A 19,338-nucleotide genomic window follows, 5' to 3' on the forward strand; every position below is an offset into this window, starting at 1 on the left:
GAATAACTATTGCATATCGACAGGGTTTCGGCAATCCGATAAGCCGAACGTGAAAGTGTAAAACAAGGAGAGAGCCGTTCCCCGCGTTAGAACACCACATCCGAATGGAACACATCGGCGTCATATTTCATTAGGACGCGTGCTCACGAGACCGGCATAAGAATCCGCGGAAGCGAGATACAAGCGGCGGCAAACATCGGAGGCGGCAACCCCTTGGTCTCTGCTGGCAACACCGGCGGTACTCTCATCCTAGTACGGGGTGTTTATTCTGGCGCGTATATCGACCGGCGGGCGGTCCCGCGGGCGCGCGCCGCCCGGCTCAGTCGCCACCGCCGCGCGCTCCGACCCGCTCGTCTCCTACACCTGCACTTGACAGCTGCCGATAACCCACACAACATTCGCTGTGTTACAAACACTAATAAACTGTCACAACTGATATCACTATTTGATTAAAGCCAACCGCGCTGCGGACGTTTACGCGAATGTGATTGAAGCAAACAAATCCTTGTGTCATGTGAGAGTGCTGCTGAAGCTCGCAAATCTTCAGGCGGCTGTCTAAACGGTAAGATGTTACTTTTATTTGAATAATGATAGATAACTTTTTGTCGAAGGTCAACGTTCGTGGACTTTTGTACATTTGTGTGTAGTGTGTGAGGTCGTGTAGGTTGTAAACATATAAAGTTTTTGATCTTTGATAAGAGGTTACGATAACCATTACATTGCCTTAATATTTATGGCTAATGTTTTTACAAAGCACTTAGGTTTATAGTCTGAAGGTTTAGTAATAATAAAGTTGAATTATTTTATTTCGTTGGTAATGTTCGAATGTTCAATAATATTAAACAAAATTGTTTCCTTGGTACTATGTCTGTCTACGGTGTAGCAGGGGTCTACGGCGTAGCAACTTCGTAGCAGCGTGTAGCAATTAGTGTCATATTGCCTGTTTTATTTATGCCAGTGGGAAGGTTGTGAGGCTCCGTCCAATAAGTGGCAAAGTCTTTGTTTATTTCCCACTTAGCAGCTGTCAAGCAAACGTCAAAGTTCTTTGGAACTCGTAGCTTATTTTGTGAAAAATTGTATTGGGTTGAATGCTGCATGTTTCCCAAAAAACTTCTACAAAGACAAATATTTCACGGAAACAAATACATTTTTGAACTAAGTATATTTAACTTCTTACAAAGTTTTGTTATAAGTATTGTTTTGATCATATTTCATAGGTAAGTTATTCGTATTGAGGTTAGGTTTTTGTTTCTTTTGCGTTATTGGACATTACCATTGTTTCAAATTTTGTACTGAATCGATAATACTTCAGGGATCGTGTCAGGTGACAGTTTATTGTTAAATACGAACGAAATGTTAACGTGTCAAATATTAATTTATTTAATAGTCTATTTCGAAATTAGCTGTAATAACTTTTATCAAGAGGCAATTTTCTTATTGATATTCATCATAAAATGTAGGTATTTGCTTTTTCATTGCATTAACTAGTTCTATGCAATTAAGTTTACCAATTTATGATATTCGATTTTCGTCCTTATTGTAGATAGTTATATTATGCGCTATTATTAATATACCAACCTATATATTTTAATCACACATAAACTTTTAATTAAACATAGCACGATTTAATTCCATTGAATTAGTATCAGGTAAGTAGTCAAAATATTACAAAGACATCTTTATAATACATAACAGAACACATCAATACAAGTTTTTTTTTCAACAGGGATAGGCAGAGTTAACACATATAATGAAACACCCACTTTTTATAATACAACTTATATTACGAGTCAAATAAAATAGGGCCCGAGCATATTGCCATACATTGAAAATTTTCCTATAATATAAATCCTCAATAATTCTTTACCTAACCCAGGAAACCCAAAACCAAAACCCTCCGCTGAACTATCATACATTTATCCTATCATCCTATGACACAACGTTCAGAAATTTTGATTTAGATTTCAGCCATGATCATCCCACTACAGGGCAAAGGCCTACCCTCCTTCCACTCCAAATATTAATTAGATAAATTAACTCGGCTAATAATAATTGAAAATTATTTGAAACAATAGAAGCACGAATTAAGAGCAAACAGTGAATGCTCTGAAGCAAAACTAAATTATACATTGAAGACATAATGCGATCACGAGTCTCGAATTATCGGATACGGTTCTGTGGACATTCGCAGAATATTACATTGTCTGTAGAAATTGCTCGAGCACGGAATGATTGAACTTTCGATACTACGCTGCATTTCAATGCTACATTGTATATAGGTACTGTCTGGCTTCTATTTGTTATATAATTATATTTGAATTTAATGATAATTTTATTGTTCAAATAATATGACTCTAAAGGGAAACCAATGCACATGATGAATGGTAAACCCACTTTTGTTATCAGCTTGCAACTTATCAGGGTATTGTCGTACACCGTGTGCTTAAATATGTAATTAATGCTGTGATACTAAGTTTTTTTGTCAAACCGAAAAACTATTTAATAACTGTCTGATGAAGCCCAATCCAGGTATCATACCGTCTTGTTCAGATGTCCAATATATGTACTACCAACCATTCCTGCCGAGGTTTTCCCAGTTACAACAATAGGCTACAACAATATGGGATACTTCAAGAAGGGAGTAAATAGGTTTCTTAAGGTTCTGCGAATCGCATGTAATGCCCTAAGTGTTGCAAGCGCTCATATGCCACGGTAACACCTTACTATCAGAACCGTGTGCTTTCTTGCCATGGTCGTTGTATAAAAAAACTATGCATTCAAATACAAATATTTAACCAAAAACCGAAAAGACCAAAAACCTTTCAATCAAATTTTTGATCATAATTTTTTATTGTAACAAAATGAACAATTTCTCAGTCATAATTAAAACACATTCTTTTACTGAATGAGTGCTCATTACCTGGAACTCGGGAGTCGACTTTCCTCCTCCATAATTTAGCAGGATTTTCCACGAAACAATTGACAATGCGTGTTTTCCTGTCACCCTTGAGTTTCCTTGTTATTTCTCTAGAGAAAACCTCGGTTTAATAAATAAAACCTTTATTTTACCCTTCCTTACCTAAGTGAATATCTTTGTCACAAAGTTTACCGATCACCAAAAGTTATAAAAACTACTTTAAACTTTCCGCTAGTAACCTTTTTGGGACCACGTTTACCGATACGGAAGAATTTTTAATGTTTTGTACATAAATAGTACACTTTATTTTTTGTTGTACATGTTTACATAATTTTATTAGAAGTATGTAACTTTAAAAATGAACATGTATAAGAAGCAAATATCTATTAAATTTTCAACTTCTGAGTGACGTACTGCAAAACTTAAAAAAAAACTTCTGGTTGCTCCCTCGAGGAACAAAGGACACGGATCATTTACATACATATTTATAAACATTTGCATTTAAAGAGATTCACTTCTAGAATGTCCAAATATGTAGACATACACATAATGTAATACTACATATTTGATACATATGTAATATGTTTATCAGAAACTGCCAGACACCAATAAAAAAAAAAACTTTTTTCAATAAAAATTACATAATAACGTGATCCCAAACCGTTTAACATCGGAAACATAATCAATTGTGCTTCAGTCATGCCAGTGGCGGCGGAAGGTCGTTATTTATTCACACACACGTCACATCCGGGCAGGCGCCCGCGCCGACTTTTCTTTACCTTTCACCTTAAACACGTGTTATATACGGTCAAGGTTAAACGATTCGATTCTTTTTGTTTGTACTTATTTTCTTTTTACATTGACATTCATGTTTTTTTTTAAATAAATAATTATCGTCACGTATTTTATCCTCGAAGGGGTAGGTACCGGTGTACGTTAGGGCACGTAATGCCACTGTACATACAACTACTTTTCACAATTTATGTTGTAAGTCCCGTGTAATAGGAGTTGAGCCTTATACCAGCCAGATTTCCCGGCTCCGTGTTACTACTAATAAATTTTCGAAATACCGAAGAAAGCCTCGGCAGTCGTATGTGCGACCACTTGACCAACGAGGCAGTTGAATTTTCAATGAAAAAAATAATTACGTAACACGGGCAGTTGGTTAGTTAAAAATTTTCTTCTTGTAGTCACTTCATGAAATTCACACTATCAATCTCTAATTCCAATACACCAACGTTTTATAATAAGCAAAATACGGAAAAAAGTGGAAAAGAAAATTCCATGAAGCGGTAAAGTTTTGTGTAAACAGCGCGGGTACCATGTATTTATTATTAACACCTCCATTACACCGCAAACTACGGCTCCTGTAATATTAATACAACTGTTTCCTGCATTACCAACGTTTTCCAAATACTCCAACTATAAATACGTATTAATAAACATGGGAAATACTAGGTTATATACCAATGACCATGGTGTTTTTTGTGGAATAGGAGGCAAAGGAGCAGACGGGTCACCTGATGGTAAGCGAACAGCGCCGCGCCACAAGTGCGTTGTCGGCCTTTTATAAAGGAAAAAAAAAACTTTTCTTGAGGGTCGTACATGTAATACTTCCAACTGTTTTCTTAAATCAAAAATTTTAAGACAATTTAATTGTTACATTGTCCCAAGAGTACATTGACGATCTAGTATAGATAAAAACAAACTGATTTTACTTTTTGTTAAAAACAAGACGAAGTCACCATCTGGTTCCTGTTAAGTCTGATTGCTGGGTCAAATAAAGTTTGCTTATCACAGCAACATTAATAGAAAGAACTCGAAAATAATAGGGTCTAATATATCTAAATCCCTGTCCAACCCTTCCGGGAAAAACATCCTTACTGCTATACGTATATGAATGAATTTAGTAAAACTACTATCTTACGTGGAATTTGTCTATTTGTTACAGTAAATAGAAGTAAACGGGAAAGCATTTCAGCAATTTATTTAATTAAAACGAACCGTTGCTTCCCTAATTGTACCCGTTGGAATGTATCGTGCCTCTAATATTAAGCGCAGTGCGCGAATATTTATTCTTAGCTTTGTTAGTTTGGAACAAACTACATTTTTGCGGATACTGAAAATTGTAATTTGGTATCGTTTTATGATCTGTTAAAAGTGTGGCTGATATAATATGCTTAAGCATTATCCGGAGTTGCGGACTACCTAGCGGGTTTGCCGAGGCTCCGGCACAAAAGCAGGAGTAGGAACAGAGTGCTTTTAGTCAGTAAGAGTCTGACACTCCCTACGCCTCGTCCAAGGCGCGAGAAGTCATTGAATGATTCTCCCCTTTAAGAAAATCATCAGCGGAAGATATCTTATAGGTGAAAAAATACCGCCCCTTTAGTAATCAACATCGAACGACAACTGACCATTTGCATCCTATGACTGTGTTACGTCATAATTATCTCAGATTATTGTTAAAGCATCAACTGCTAAAAGAAAACCGCTAAAAATCGGAAACCAGAGACAGACGTGGCGGTTAACGTGTTAAATAAAAATTACATACCTGTAATAGAACGCATGAACAGAAAAAATATTTTTAGTCAACACCTTTATGTCTATGTCATAACAAAACGAACGTATCAAAAGTATTTTTCGTTTCGACAAAATCGACGACGCGACGATATATTTCATAAAACTTTTAGTTGCCAGTTATTGTGTGTAAGTTGTTTAGATCCGTCTGATTTGTTAAACTTTGTTGTTTTACCGAAATTATATTGAAGTTAGGCGCGACCTTGACACAGGTAATGTCTTGCTTAGAATTATATTCTACTTTACCTATTACATGTATATGTATGATGTTGGATGACTCACTACCCGGACTGAAATAAAGCTGCCTAATTTTGTTATATGTAGCTTTATTCACGTACCTATGTACTTTTTTGGTATTAATTTATATCAAACGGTTTTATTTAGCTTGACGCGTTTGTTTGTTTGTTCGGTTGGATCAAATTTCATCATCATATGAGCCACAAGGCTGCTGAACATAGGCCTCCTCCAATGAGTGCCAGATAGGCCAGTTCGAAGCGACCTGGATCCAGCTGCTGATTAGTAATAAATAAGATTTTCATTAAAACCGTTTCACATAAAAACACTTTTTATGTATTACTTGATGTGCCTATGTCTTAGTTTTATCCATTATATGTCTATATGCGAAACGCTCTATATGCAAAATTAACATCTTTATTTTAGAGGAAAAGGTCGCTTTTTGAACAGGCACCATGTGTGTGGGTTTTGACTTTCCTAACCCATTCATTTTACATGTCCGTTTAGTACGTAATATTTCGAATATCCCACGTTATCTCTAATATCTTTCGAAATACGTGTTCCTTTGCAAGTGGGTCGTACATCAGTTAAACCAGTGCCAATATGCTGAAGCTGAAATTCACTGAAGCCTTTCTCCTTTGAAAATCGTGAGTGAATTCCGTCCTGCATCCAGATTGAAATAAATCGTGGAACATCTACTCCGATTCTTCATTTCGTACCTACTTTTATTAAACTGTGACCGGTACCAACTTTACATGCATGCAGTTTCATGATTTTCTCTTTGTACCTTTCCGTTATTAAAAATTCCGTTAAAAATATTCGGTATTTGACAGTTATGATGAAAGAGATTGCTGGAAAATTGGTTGATCCAAAATTTAAAGATAATGAAATAGTTGTGTAAGGACATACTTATATATATATGTGTGTATAATATGTACGAATGTGTAAAAACGCTTATAAGATTTCGTGAACGTACAATGCTCAAATCTATACATATAATAAAATCGTAGAAAAGTGCTGTCTGTACATTGAAAATAAAAATAAAAAAAATAGCAGGGGTTATTGTTATGTCGATGTCGAACCCAAAAATGTAATTAACTTTTTTTGTCTGTTTGTCTGTTTGTCTGTTTGTCTGTTCGTCTGTGCGCGCTAATCTCAGAAACGGCTGATCCGAGTTGGATGCGGTTTTCACGAATATATTGTGGGATGCTTAAATTTACATTTAGTGTTTGTTTCATGTCAATCGGTTCATAAATAAAAAAGTTATGTCAAATTAAAGAATCACGTCGAACATTCTATGCTTATACCATTAATCTCCGCAACTATTTGACGGATTTGGTTGAAATTTGGTACAGATTTAGTTTAGAACCTTAGAAAGGACATAGATATATTTTTATTTCAAAAATCAAAAAATAAAAATAAGAAATAAATTATTTATAAATAATTCTATGTCGATCGTTACACGACTTCGGTTCATGTTATTGTTTTAATTCATCGAAAAAAGTAAATAAATAGTAAAAAGGTATGAAAAAAATAATATCAATATAATAAAACATTTAGTACAAAGAAAATGCTCTAACGGAGTATAGATAATTCTATGTCGATCGTTACACGACTTCGGTTCATGTTATTGTTTTAATTCATCGAAAAAAAGTAAATAAATAGTAAAAAGGTATGAAAAAAATAATATCAATATAATTAAACTTTTAGTACAAAGAAAATGCCCGAACGGAGTATAAATAAATAATCTAAGTTGTCTTTATCCTCGATAGATGGCGTTGGGATCGAAATAGATCGCGCTATGGTTTCGTTACATTCATTTGGTTGGGTATCGGCCGAGCGCTTCGGTACTATCGTAGAAAAAGTGTATTATCAGTCGTATGATTATTTGTCTGTAGTGGTCCTGCTGTTTCGTGTATTCTAAATTGGTTTCGTTGTATTTGTCAATTAATAAGTTTATTTGTTGGGTTTTCCTGGTTTTTTGGTTAAATATTTAACGTAGGTTTAGTTTGATATCGATTATTAGTAGTTACTGTAGTTAGTTTTTTTAATAAAATTGTAAGTCTAATTTATAAATTAATTAGATTAGATTTAAGTCGTTTCTTTTAAATTATTTAGTTTAAGCTTGGTTATTATAGCATAGAGGATAGGTTGTAATATAGTTTCTTTTTTAATTGTTATAAATTCGTAATTCGTAGCTTTCTTTAGTTTTAAGTTAGTTTAAGTCCGTTTTTAAACTATTTTTTCAATGCCCTAAGTGAGTATACATCTATTAAATTCAAACGCAGAGCTCATTATGTTGATTTTTGAAGAGTTCCCTGGAATATCTTCCACATCTCATTTTTGAAGAGATCCCGCGAGATCGGGAACTATGTGGTTAAAACCAAAAATTTGCCGGAAGTCACTATTCCACGCGAACGAAATCGCGGGCAAAAGCTAGTTATACATATTATTGTTGCCTATATTACACTTCACACTATATAATATTATAAATATGAAAGCTTGTTTTTTGGGATATTTGTCCATTAATCAAGCTAAAACTACTGAACGGATTTTGGTGCAATTTTGAATACAAACAGGGTATGAGTTGACTTGAGTGATAGGACTTTTATCCCACGGGAACGTGGGCGAAACCGCTTGCAAAAGCTAGTAAAATATATTTCTTCCGAATCTCTCTCAAAAGAAACATTATTTTTACATGTATACATGACAAAACATAAAAACAAAATTGAAACTCACATTAGCAGGCGGAACAGCTTGTAATTTATTCGATTAACTTGTTTTTCTTCTGCATTCCGACATTCCGACATCATTATTCAATATTTAATAAGGCGCGCTCCATTAGGAACCCCCAGTACGTTTCATTCGTTCCTTTGTGAATGTTCAACTGCTATGGAGGCGGATTGGTCAGTATTTCACCTTATATTTTTAGCATTTCATCCTAAAATGTCGACTGGTGACGATAAATTATAAAACACGGGCCCGTTCATTTTTGTTGACATAAAGGCTCGGACTTCAACCGTGTTATCGCGCCTTTTTTCTCTTGACATACAATATTTTGGACGTCATTAGATACCTTTGCGCCCAAAAATAATCCGGTTGAATTTTTTAAGCACTTTTGTACCCGTATTTATTACAAAAACCAACATTTAATGAGTTGCCAGGCGGGTCGAATAAGCAGCTTATTACGTTAAAGGGTTGATTAGATACTTTCTGAATAAATTCAACTAGAACAGAGCAATGTGGCATTCAAGTTTTTCATTTTATTTATTTGTCAAACTGCGCTCGTAGAATCGCTTGGCATTTTCCAATTTAATTCAACGTTCCAATCAATTTGAAATGTCGTGTCGTGATGAAAAGTATTGCGAATAGTCTAGACATTGGAATCAGTAGAGACGTCACGTAAACTAACTAGGTATGCTATTAGAGTGGATAATACCGTTCCGAGTAAATAAAGAATTATCGTGGCTATGCACTTTGGCACGCTATAGGTATTTTTCAAGATAACTGAATTAATAAAAAAGGATTGCAGCGGAACTACGACGCAGTGCGGCGCAACACTCAAGGAGTTTCTGTTCTTGGTTTATTTATGACAAAAAATAAAACTTACTTGTTTTAGCTAACCAGATTAAGTTTAACTTTAAGTGAAGTCGTCCTTATTGTCTGAAGCAAGCAAATCTATTTACTATCATTATCATATTACGTCATCTAATAATGAACTTTTTCTGACACCAAAAATTGTTACAATGATAATACTTTAAAACAAACCGACCAAACATCAAATTAAATACCTGATGCTCGGTTGGTAAAATAAGATTATGAAAATAACGCATTCATCAACAACAAATTAATAAAATTCCATTTCAAAGCAACAAAAGCTAATAATGTTCTAATCCATAAACGTAAAGTAAAGCACTTTACTGGTTGTTCAGTTAAATATTGACCGGTTTAATCCGATCGGTTACCGCATTTCTGTTAAAGCTATTTCGCGTTACTTCATTCATTTCTGAGAATTTGAGAAATTATTCCGTAAACGGTATTACGTGGTTCTGTGCCCACGCCACTGTTTTTTGCGTGGGTGTATAGAATAGTTGTGAAGGTTACTAGTGACTTGCTATTTTAAGTAAGGCTTATCAAGTGAAAAGTGTGAATTTTACCTTTTTTCGTATATTTTTGGGCCTGTATTTGCGAAGGTGTAAGGCCGCTATAGTTGTGTGTATTCTAAACTGAATGAGGTCTGGTTTTGTGCTACATGCTCCAAAAGAGCGCCCGCTTTTTGTTAATGTATAAAGGAGTTGTATAGTACTTGTAGGCGCGATGCGGTGTTTCATATTGGTTATACACATTTTTTTTGTTATGAGAATGTTTAAATAACTAAAATATGTATTTAATACTATAATAAGAAATATAAAAATGTTGGAAAATAAATAAGAACTAACTTCAAGCGTCGATACACATATAATTAATTCTTCACAAATAAGTACTTTTATAACTAATGTAAAATTTTCATTACAATAATAGTAGTTAGTAATGAAATTAAAGTCAATAAACTTGAATGAAAATCTTAAACTATCATAAAAACAGTTCCAGTGCGAAATAATTTCTCAATTCTACTAAAGGATCAAGTTTTCAAAGAGAATGTGTTATCTGAGTCGTTCTGACTAATGCTTTTTGAATCGTCGCTCCGCTGGATATCCAACTTTATAATCTTGATCCCAACTTTTCGATGCGAAGCGAAAACTGCAATTTCTCAAGTACGAAGTTTTTATGATAAATTATCGAACTAGAAAAAGTTGGAAAAAAATACGTTCTTACTGATACAAAAATCTGATGGAAATTACCGCAGGAATTTCTTTGAGTAAAGTAACTGTCTTGTTCTTTTATTAAGTGCAAAAAAAAAGTAAGAAAGGTTGGTTTGTGTTCTTTTCGCTTCATTGAAATTCACTTGTTCCGAGTTGAGCGTAGAAAAGCACTTGAGGGATGAAAAGGTTTGACTATTTTATTATTGACTAGTCCGCCTGCGGCTGTTTGCGGAAATTCACTTATTCTTATGCCCAAGTAGATTAAATTTTGAATTTTCTCTTTCTTGACCTCATATGTAGTATGTAGCAACGCACGAGGTCTTAGACAAACTATAATAATGCATCTGTGCCTTTGTCCCTGGAAATTAATTGAATTTTGCTTCTCTAAATGATTACCTTCAGTTATAATATTCCTTCTTCTAGTCTAAAGAAACGTGTTGTAAACTATCCTCGTTCTTGTTGTTTTAATACAATACGAAAATAGACGTGATATTAATTTATTGGTAGCAAATATTGAAGCTTCAAAGTACCTATTTGAAATATTTGACACTAACCTAACTAGTACGGTACATAAAAAAATATGAAATCAGATCGCTAACCTTTTTTTAAACTTGAGGATTCTCGTATTTGACTTTTCATGATTTACTTTACTGACAGTATCTGGTTAAACTATAAGGGGATAATTAAGATTCAATTTCAACAAAAATAATCCACATTCGTACACCGAAATGGCGAGCAAAAATAGCCACTATATATTTAACAATTATCATTAATTCCTTTGTTATTACAGTCCCCTATAGGGTTCATATTGCCACGTGCCTGAATTCAATATAAATGAGTTGGAAATGAGAAGGCTTTTTAATGAAAAGTGCGGTTACATTATATATTCTCGATAAAAGGGCTGATTGTACACTTAAGTGTACCTTATGAGGGTATAAAGGCCGAATGACTGAAAATTGAAGCCGCAAGGGAACATACCTGACTATCTATCGAAAATGTATGAGTTCGAGTTGAGGGAATTACATTGAAGTTTCCAACTCATCAAAACTGTACGTAAAGCAATTTAAATTGTTTCCATGTCGAACTTGGGTACATTTCATTGTTGGTTGCATCAATGTCTTGCTGGAAGAAGAAAAGAGAAGAGACAGAGAAAGAGAGAGAGGAAGATAGAGAAGTTTTACCGTGTATTGAATATTTCGTACATAGGTAAACTTCTAAATGATTATTTTTACGTATTTCTCCAAATTATCAGTTGTAATTTCGAGTGATAGGTAACTGTGCATCAGTAATAGATTTTGTAGATTTATTTTTAAAATAGTGAGTTTCGTTCATATATCTTTTTTTTTATACGTATTTACACACATTAGGATTTTCTCCTGTGTCGTGGTGCGTTTACAAACATACAAGTTCACATACACATAGTTCACATACATATATAAAACAATCTAGTCTTTTCAGTTGCTATAGGAATTCCGAAAACTCTCTTGGCTTCTTTTTTTCCTTGTAATACATTTTTTTGTTACAAAATACAATGTTGGTTTTTATACTCTATAGAGTATAAACGATAGGTACTAGTGCCTAATTACAATCAACAAGCGAAACAAAACAACAACATTAATTCACAAAAACTAAAATAAATAACAATGTTTACAGAACACAAATCAAAATACAACAAATACTAGAACATGAAACATTGTACCACTTGAGTCACACACATATGTTGAGACGCGACGGCGACGTATCTTCGAGCACGAGTGACCCGACGCTTGTTACACAACGGTCCACAGATATTGCAATTCTTATAACAAATGTTACACTTAGAAAATACATTTATCCATCTCTTGAGGATATTAGAAACATTGTTTGAAATCGCCAATTGTTCTGTGTGAAATGATTTGTGGTTTTAGTTGGGCGCACTATTACATACTATATACATGTAGAATATATGTTACACGCTAGTAATATTACATAACTCAATACCCTTTAATCGTCGAGGGGAATCAGTAGTAGGCAGAGTAGGTACTTAGAACTGCACGTACCGTACATAATATATGCAATGCACCTCCCATTCTTCTCTCGCTATGCTGGTACATACTATAGGTTTAGCCTATGTTTGATCCGGAGCTGTAGACTACCTAGCGGGTTTACGGGGATTCCGGCTCGAAAAGCAGGAGTAGGAACGGGGTGGTTTTTAGTCAGTAAGGGTCTGACACTCCCTCTCACCTCGCTCAAGGAGAGAGAAGTAATTGAATTACTTTCTCCCTTAAAAAAATAAATTCATTAACAAGCCTATTAATTGCTATGTACCCGGCACCATGCCGGCTCCGTTCCGTTCCAGAACGAACGCGAGAATTTAACATAGATCTCCTTGCTCAGTAATCATTCAACCAACACAAATATAAATCGTTAAGCTAATTGTGATGCAATATAACATGGAGAACTTTGAAAGGTCCTTGCTTTTTATTTTTTAATGGAAAACCACGTCGATAGACTAATTCAAGTTTAAGCGTGGGAGAGCCATGCTTCAGCACGAATGGGCCGGCTTACCCCCAAAAGACCGGCTATGAGCATACCACGGCCTTACAGAAAACCGACGTTTACCATCTTATAACAAAAAAAAAGTTGATTAGAAATTGTCAATACATATCCATAGTTATTGAACTTCTACACTGCAGTTCTAATGACCTTGACATGGTGAGAATACTAACAGTTGGTGTATGACTTGGCCATAACTTATTAAATAGACTGCAACAGTAATAACACTTGATGAGCTTTGTAGGTACTTTGTTACGTCATCATATCGAATACATAATTGATAAGCTATGGTATCGTGGGCTTATCCGGAGCTGCGGCCTACCTAGCGGGTTTACCGGGGCTCCGGCTCGAAAAGCAGAAATAGGAACGGGGTGGTTTTTAGTCAGTAAGAGTCTGACACTCCTCGCCTCGCCCAAGGTGACAAAGTCATTGGATGATATTCCCCCATAAAAAAATGTATCGTGGACTTGAGGTTCAAGGGCAATTGGACAACCAAATGAGTAAAACATAAGCCACCACATTGCTAAAATTATCTATAGCCATAATAATTCCGTTACATTCGAAACTAAATTCATTGTAATGTTCAAATACATCAAAATCCTCTTCACTGTCTGCTTGTAGTAAATCATTTTAAATATAAAACACATGCATGTTCATCTGCATGCAATTATCTCGCGAAAGCGTTTGCATACAAGATTCAAGAGAACAAGATTGCCTATTTCAAAAAGGAAACAACTGAACATCTGCCTGCTCTATCTATAGTTTTCATTATATTTGAATACATAGTTTACTACTGATATTATAAATGTGAAAGTTTGTATGTCTGTTTGTTTATTTGTTACTCCTCCTCGTCGAAACGGCTGAAAGAATCGAGATGACATTTGGAACCGGGGTAGATTATGACCTGGAATAATATGTAGGTCTCTTTTTATACCACGGGAAAGCGGATAAAACCGTTAGTAAAAGCTAGTCATATTCAAAAGCAATCTTGTTTTTATATAAGATACACTTTATACTAACCGACATTATTATGAAATTTGGATAAAAGCAACCGCTTTTAGGAAATAAGATAAAGTGTACGTAGATATACTGTATTATATTCAAACAAAACACAAAATTCAATTTGTCCAATTTCCCTGAGTCTAAGCAAAAAAACATCCCGAGGGCGTTAAAATTCCGCCTCTGGAAAACATATTACAAACTGTACGATGCGATGGAAAAAAACATTTCCTTTTTCTCAAGCACAAAAGGGTACCCGATTATCTATGTACCTGTGTACCGATGTCTTGTATTCGTCGATGTCATCGAAAGCCACTCAAATATTTACATGTTGTATACCGATATACATATAATTATTATATTTGTTTGTACATGAAACTGGTAACTAAGTGGATACTCTGAGCGTTTTACTTGTGCCTCCTTTTATGCATAAAACTTTGCCCAAATTCCGACGGCTCACAGTTTACGGTAGGTATATATACATGTATCCTATGTATGCTCGTATGTATTTTGTCTACGAGCTTTATCGTCATTCCATCTAACAGGTTCTTTTTTCCAGTGACATATTTCCAGAAAACCCTTGTCGAATATTTCGTGACGTGTCTCCAATTTTCTTGAAAAATAATGAACGATCTGACACATGTTGAATTTGTGGAACATACTTCCGCGTTCAGTCATTATTGATACAACACTACGTTCGATATTTGATTAGCTATATAATGTTTAAGTTCGTATCAGAAGACATACAGGGGAGGTACGAATAGTGTACTTACCTACTCAAAGATAAAGGGTGACCTAGTTAGCCAAAGAGCGCGTTTTGCTCCAAAATTGCCATCGGAAATTTATAGCTAAAATAAAGGGTCTATTTACTTTGCACCGGTTATTAAATTATCGAACCTTAATTATTTTTGCGGGCCACAAACAAACCTTATTATAATAATATTCGAAACACTTCGTAATTAAAACGTGTTGCTAACCAGCACTGAGTAGGTAACGTAATATTTTTTAATTCCCTACGGCTTATCGGATTGTACAAACTGAGAAAATTTCCCAGTAGGCGAAAAAATTTTATAAAATAAATTAGGGGCGGCTACCAATTTTTTCGACTGTTATTTTTTTATTTTGTTGACTTAATTATTCGTTATACTTTTTAACAAGAAAAAGAATGCAAAATAAATATCATTTATCATTTATCATTTAATGGTTTGGATCGGTCGAAATTAATTTGGTAAAATGCCTAAAGGTATCAAATGTAAGCATAAAAGTCTACCTCAGCCCCGGCGGTGGCACGCGCCGTAGCTCCTACATTAATATTATCTATAAACAGTTTACTTATGTACTTTACAATCTTAAAAGGCTTCGTTTCCTTTTAAAATTGATAGCATGTTCGGAGAAATCTGAATATTCCCTCTCGAACACATTTTAATAACATTTAATACCTCCGTTAAAAATACCAGTGAAGTAGGCGAGTACACAAAGTGAAGTGACGTAAATCCCCGAGCAGAGGCTTTTTATTAAATTACACAGGTTAATAACGAACCATAACTTTTTCTTGCTACAATACTTCAGTAATTAAGTGAAAATATTTTAGAAAAATTCATGAAAACGTCCATTAGGTCGTAATTTATTAATTTATTCAAGAGAGCTATACGATGTTTATACATTTTCATATTTTCTTGTGTAACGGTATCGACGTGGAGTCGTGAACTAAATTCAGTAGACGCTTCACTTTATAGCTTCCGTACTTTATGGTAATAGGCGCAAACCTCCGGTTGTACCGCCGCCGCCGACGCTCGCGCTCTGCTCAGCTCGCATCACGAATAACTCACGATTTTATCGACGTATTACAAACCCTCTGCAATTACAAATGTTTAGATTGTTATAAGGACTGCTGCCATAACAGGAAAATAAACCAAATACACCGAAACTGCTCCGAATGTTGATGGACATTTCTTTGCTGGAAGTCCTTTTTGCAATGTATTTTTTCGTCTTTAATATATAGCTATCCGGATGTATTTTTGACCCAGCTAAAAGATAACATGCTACTCCTAACAATGTTTATTTATCTTTATAAAACTCCTCTGTATAACCCATATAATATATCCCATGTAATAGGACATTTTAAGAGGTAGTTTCAAGAAACTTTGCAACTGTAGGTAAAAGGTAAAGTCAAAGGACAAAAAGTGTAACAATAACAATTAAAACATAAAATGAAAAATAAAAAGAAAAAAATTACAACATCATCATTATCCCAAAACTGCGATCGGTCCATCGGAAACATTCATAGGAGTATCTTAAAGATTTCCTCTGCTTTGTGAAGCCAACAGAAAAGGCAGGAGGCGCTCTATTTATTGTACAAAGGTGTTCTCAATACATTGACAGGGTGGGGGGTGACCTTTAGGGCGCTCATTCACCGAACTTCGTGGCCTTTTGGTGCACAATAGCTGGGATCTGAAGCCGTGGCTGGCGAGTTGGCGACACAGGAAAGTTGCTTGTTAGTAATCACAATGGACCACTACATACATACACCTTTACCTGTATATGTTCGTCGTAAAGCCGGATAGTGCCACGTCCTCGTCCAATTAAAAACTTGTCCCACTATTGTTCATATTGATTTACGTGAGAATTGGGTCTGTAAATCATGTCTTTTTATATCGAATAGAGTTGCTTTTACGTTGATATTTGATTTTTATGTGACGCAAATATGTGTGTTGTGTGTGAAGTTGAAGTATTTAAAGAATTTGTATAAAAATAAGTGGTAGATATTTTGGTGCTACTAAATTGGTTTCGTGGTCAAGGTTTTCGTTCGTGGACTTGAAAAACTGTTATCAAAGTTTCGAGGTGAAAATTTTTCTCCTCCTATATACCCGATTTCAATAAACAGGAGGTTTTTAGTTCGACTTGTATCTTTGTATGCATGTCTGTGCGCGATTATCTCGCTTATGGCTGAACGGATTTTGATGCGGTTTTCAGCATAGTATTTTTGACCTGACCTAAAATTGAGGTGGTATAGAAAATTGAAGGCGGTTCCTGTTTTTAAAAAAAGATTATTACTATTTATTTTTGTCTAGTATATCAAAAAAGTATTTGTATCTTCCAATAACTAAGTGACCTCTATGTTAAGTAAAGTTCTACCAAACTTTTCAAGATAAAATATTCGTGATATAACATTAAGTGCTATTTCATGGAAATCACAATTTATTTTAAAGACCTTCACCTCTGATTCTACGTATAACTGACTAAAGTGACATGCAAACTTGCGGTGCACGTCACCAAATATGTTTGTACGTCATTGCACCTCCTACTTAATATCACAGAGCTGTTATTCCTAGAAGTTGTAAATAGAACTGACATTATAAAACCACCCACTATTTCACCCACCCTCCCGATCATCAACATATTATGTTCCATCATACTTGTATTAAACCCAAGACACATACTTACATACATAACCTCACGCTTGACTCCTATGGGGGCAGGCAGAGGCAATGGACCGTACGGCAACTGTTTCGAATCTCAAATAACTCTTTTGCTTCATTCACAGTCATCGGTCTTTTCATGCATGCTTGTCGATTAAAGGTACTTTTAATTTGGCCCTTCCTTAATATATCGCCAATAAATAATGGTCGCTATATGTCCGTCTAAGGCTCTATCTACCGATAACCCAAGATTTCGTGTTTGTCTGCAGCAACTTGCCCAATAAGGAAGTTACTTCAAGCACCTTCGTGTTACCATAATCATATCCACTCCATAGCTATAAAAATAATCACCATATTATACCCATATTCTCTTAAAGACCTTCAAAAATTAAATTCACAAGGATGCCATACTGTTGTGAATACCGTTTCGCAACACTTGGCCTTAAGTTAAAATTGCCAGGAACGTGCACGATATTGCATATTATGGAAATAATGCACGCTGTAACACCAACTTTAATGAAACGTAACAGTTTAAAATATACCATGGAATTAAATATTTAAACTCGAGGCCAAAAGCGTGGCCTTTGAAAGTAGTGGAATTATTCGTCGTGGCCGCGGGCTGTCTGTCAATTATGGGCCGATGTGGACTCGGTGGCCTTGAAGCCTTTAGTACTTTTTATGATACTTAGTAATTAGGATCTAGGTTTTGTACACAATTACTATTTCATGTACTTTTGTAATAAGGACAATTTTGCTGTAATTGGCTCTGTTGCTTAACTCTGAGACCAATTAGAGATTCTGTCCTGTTAGCTATCAGAAATTCTAAATGAGTCGTTTGGAAACCACTGTAATGTTACTGATAAATATAACACTTTGTACTCTACTCATATTCACGGCAGCTGAGTGTGTGTGTGTGTGTGTGTGCGTGTAATTGTGGCCACTCAGCTAAAGAGAGAGATAAATTACATGAGAGCTACAATCTATATACTATTAAACTAATTCTCAACTAATGAGACAGAGGTATATTATATAGAACATGTAATTATGTATAACATTATTTTATTTATGAACATTTTTATTTTGTATACATAATTATCACAGAATAACATTGCTATAAAATTTGAGGAATACTGGGTTAACGATGTTCAAATGAAAATTTCATTGCCGTAACTGTAGACGGAATAAAAAAATAAAACATTGTAAATAAAAGCGAAGCCTACATTCTAATTTCATTTTAGACTGACCTTTATCGAATTTGCGTGGCTCGTGCTACAGAAAATTTTAAATTGTTTAATAAAATGTAAAATGTATTTTACGATATCACCGAAAATATTTCCATTGGTGATTGTGAAATCTAACCATTTTATTTCGCATGAAAAAGTTTTTACTGAAGCCTTTTTTTAACTATTCCCCTTTTTGTTTTATCGGGTTGGTGTAACTTTTGTAACTTTTTGGGAAATTTGTATTGTATAAATAGGTGCAAACTTTTGACTGCTTCATTGACGAGTGGTTGCAAGTGTGACTGCCCGGCATGGGGTCTCGGGTGCAATTCCTTCCGGTTTTTCGAAAAGTTCTCAGTAGTAGTATGGAGTCTGAAATGGTGCCAAGTAAATGGCAATAGGCTCATCCCCTATTACATGGGACTTAACTAATGATGAAAAGTGGTTGTACATTGTACAGTGGCATTACGTGTCGTAATGTGCAAACTTTTTTATTTAACTCTTACCGCTCTCCTCTTCATTTTAGTCGTAGATTGTGTCGGTATTCAAATGATATGAACTACATGTGTAGATGTTCTTAGGCATTAAACACTATAGCAATCTTTTTAAGCTATAAACAGACATTCTACGTTGCT

At 34.9% G+C, this 19,338-nt stretch overlaps 1 protein-coding gene across 1 annotated transcript in view; it reads left to right on the plus strand.

Annotated features, from left to right (window-relative positions):
• Nucleotides 1-300: 300 nt before the first annotated feature.
• Nucleotides 301-19,338, plus strand: part of LOC118267042 (heparan sulfate glucosamine 3-O-sulfotransferase 1) — a 46,773-nt gene continuing 27,735 nt past the window's right edge. The window contains exon 1 of the mRNA XM_035580788.2: nucleotides 301-562. The gene's annotated coding sequence lies outside the window, so the exon portion shown is untranslated. The remainder of the gene's footprint in view (nucleotides 563-19,338) is intronic.

This window comes from Spodoptera frugiperda, chromosome 23, assembly GCF_023101765.2.
Source record: "Spodoptera frugiperda isolate SF20-4 chromosome 23, AGI-APGP_CSIRO_Sfru_2.0, whole genome shotgun sequence".
Taxonomy (NCBI): domain Eukaryota; kingdom Metazoa; phylum Arthropoda; class Insecta; order Lepidoptera; family Noctuidae; genus Spodoptera; species Spodoptera frugiperda.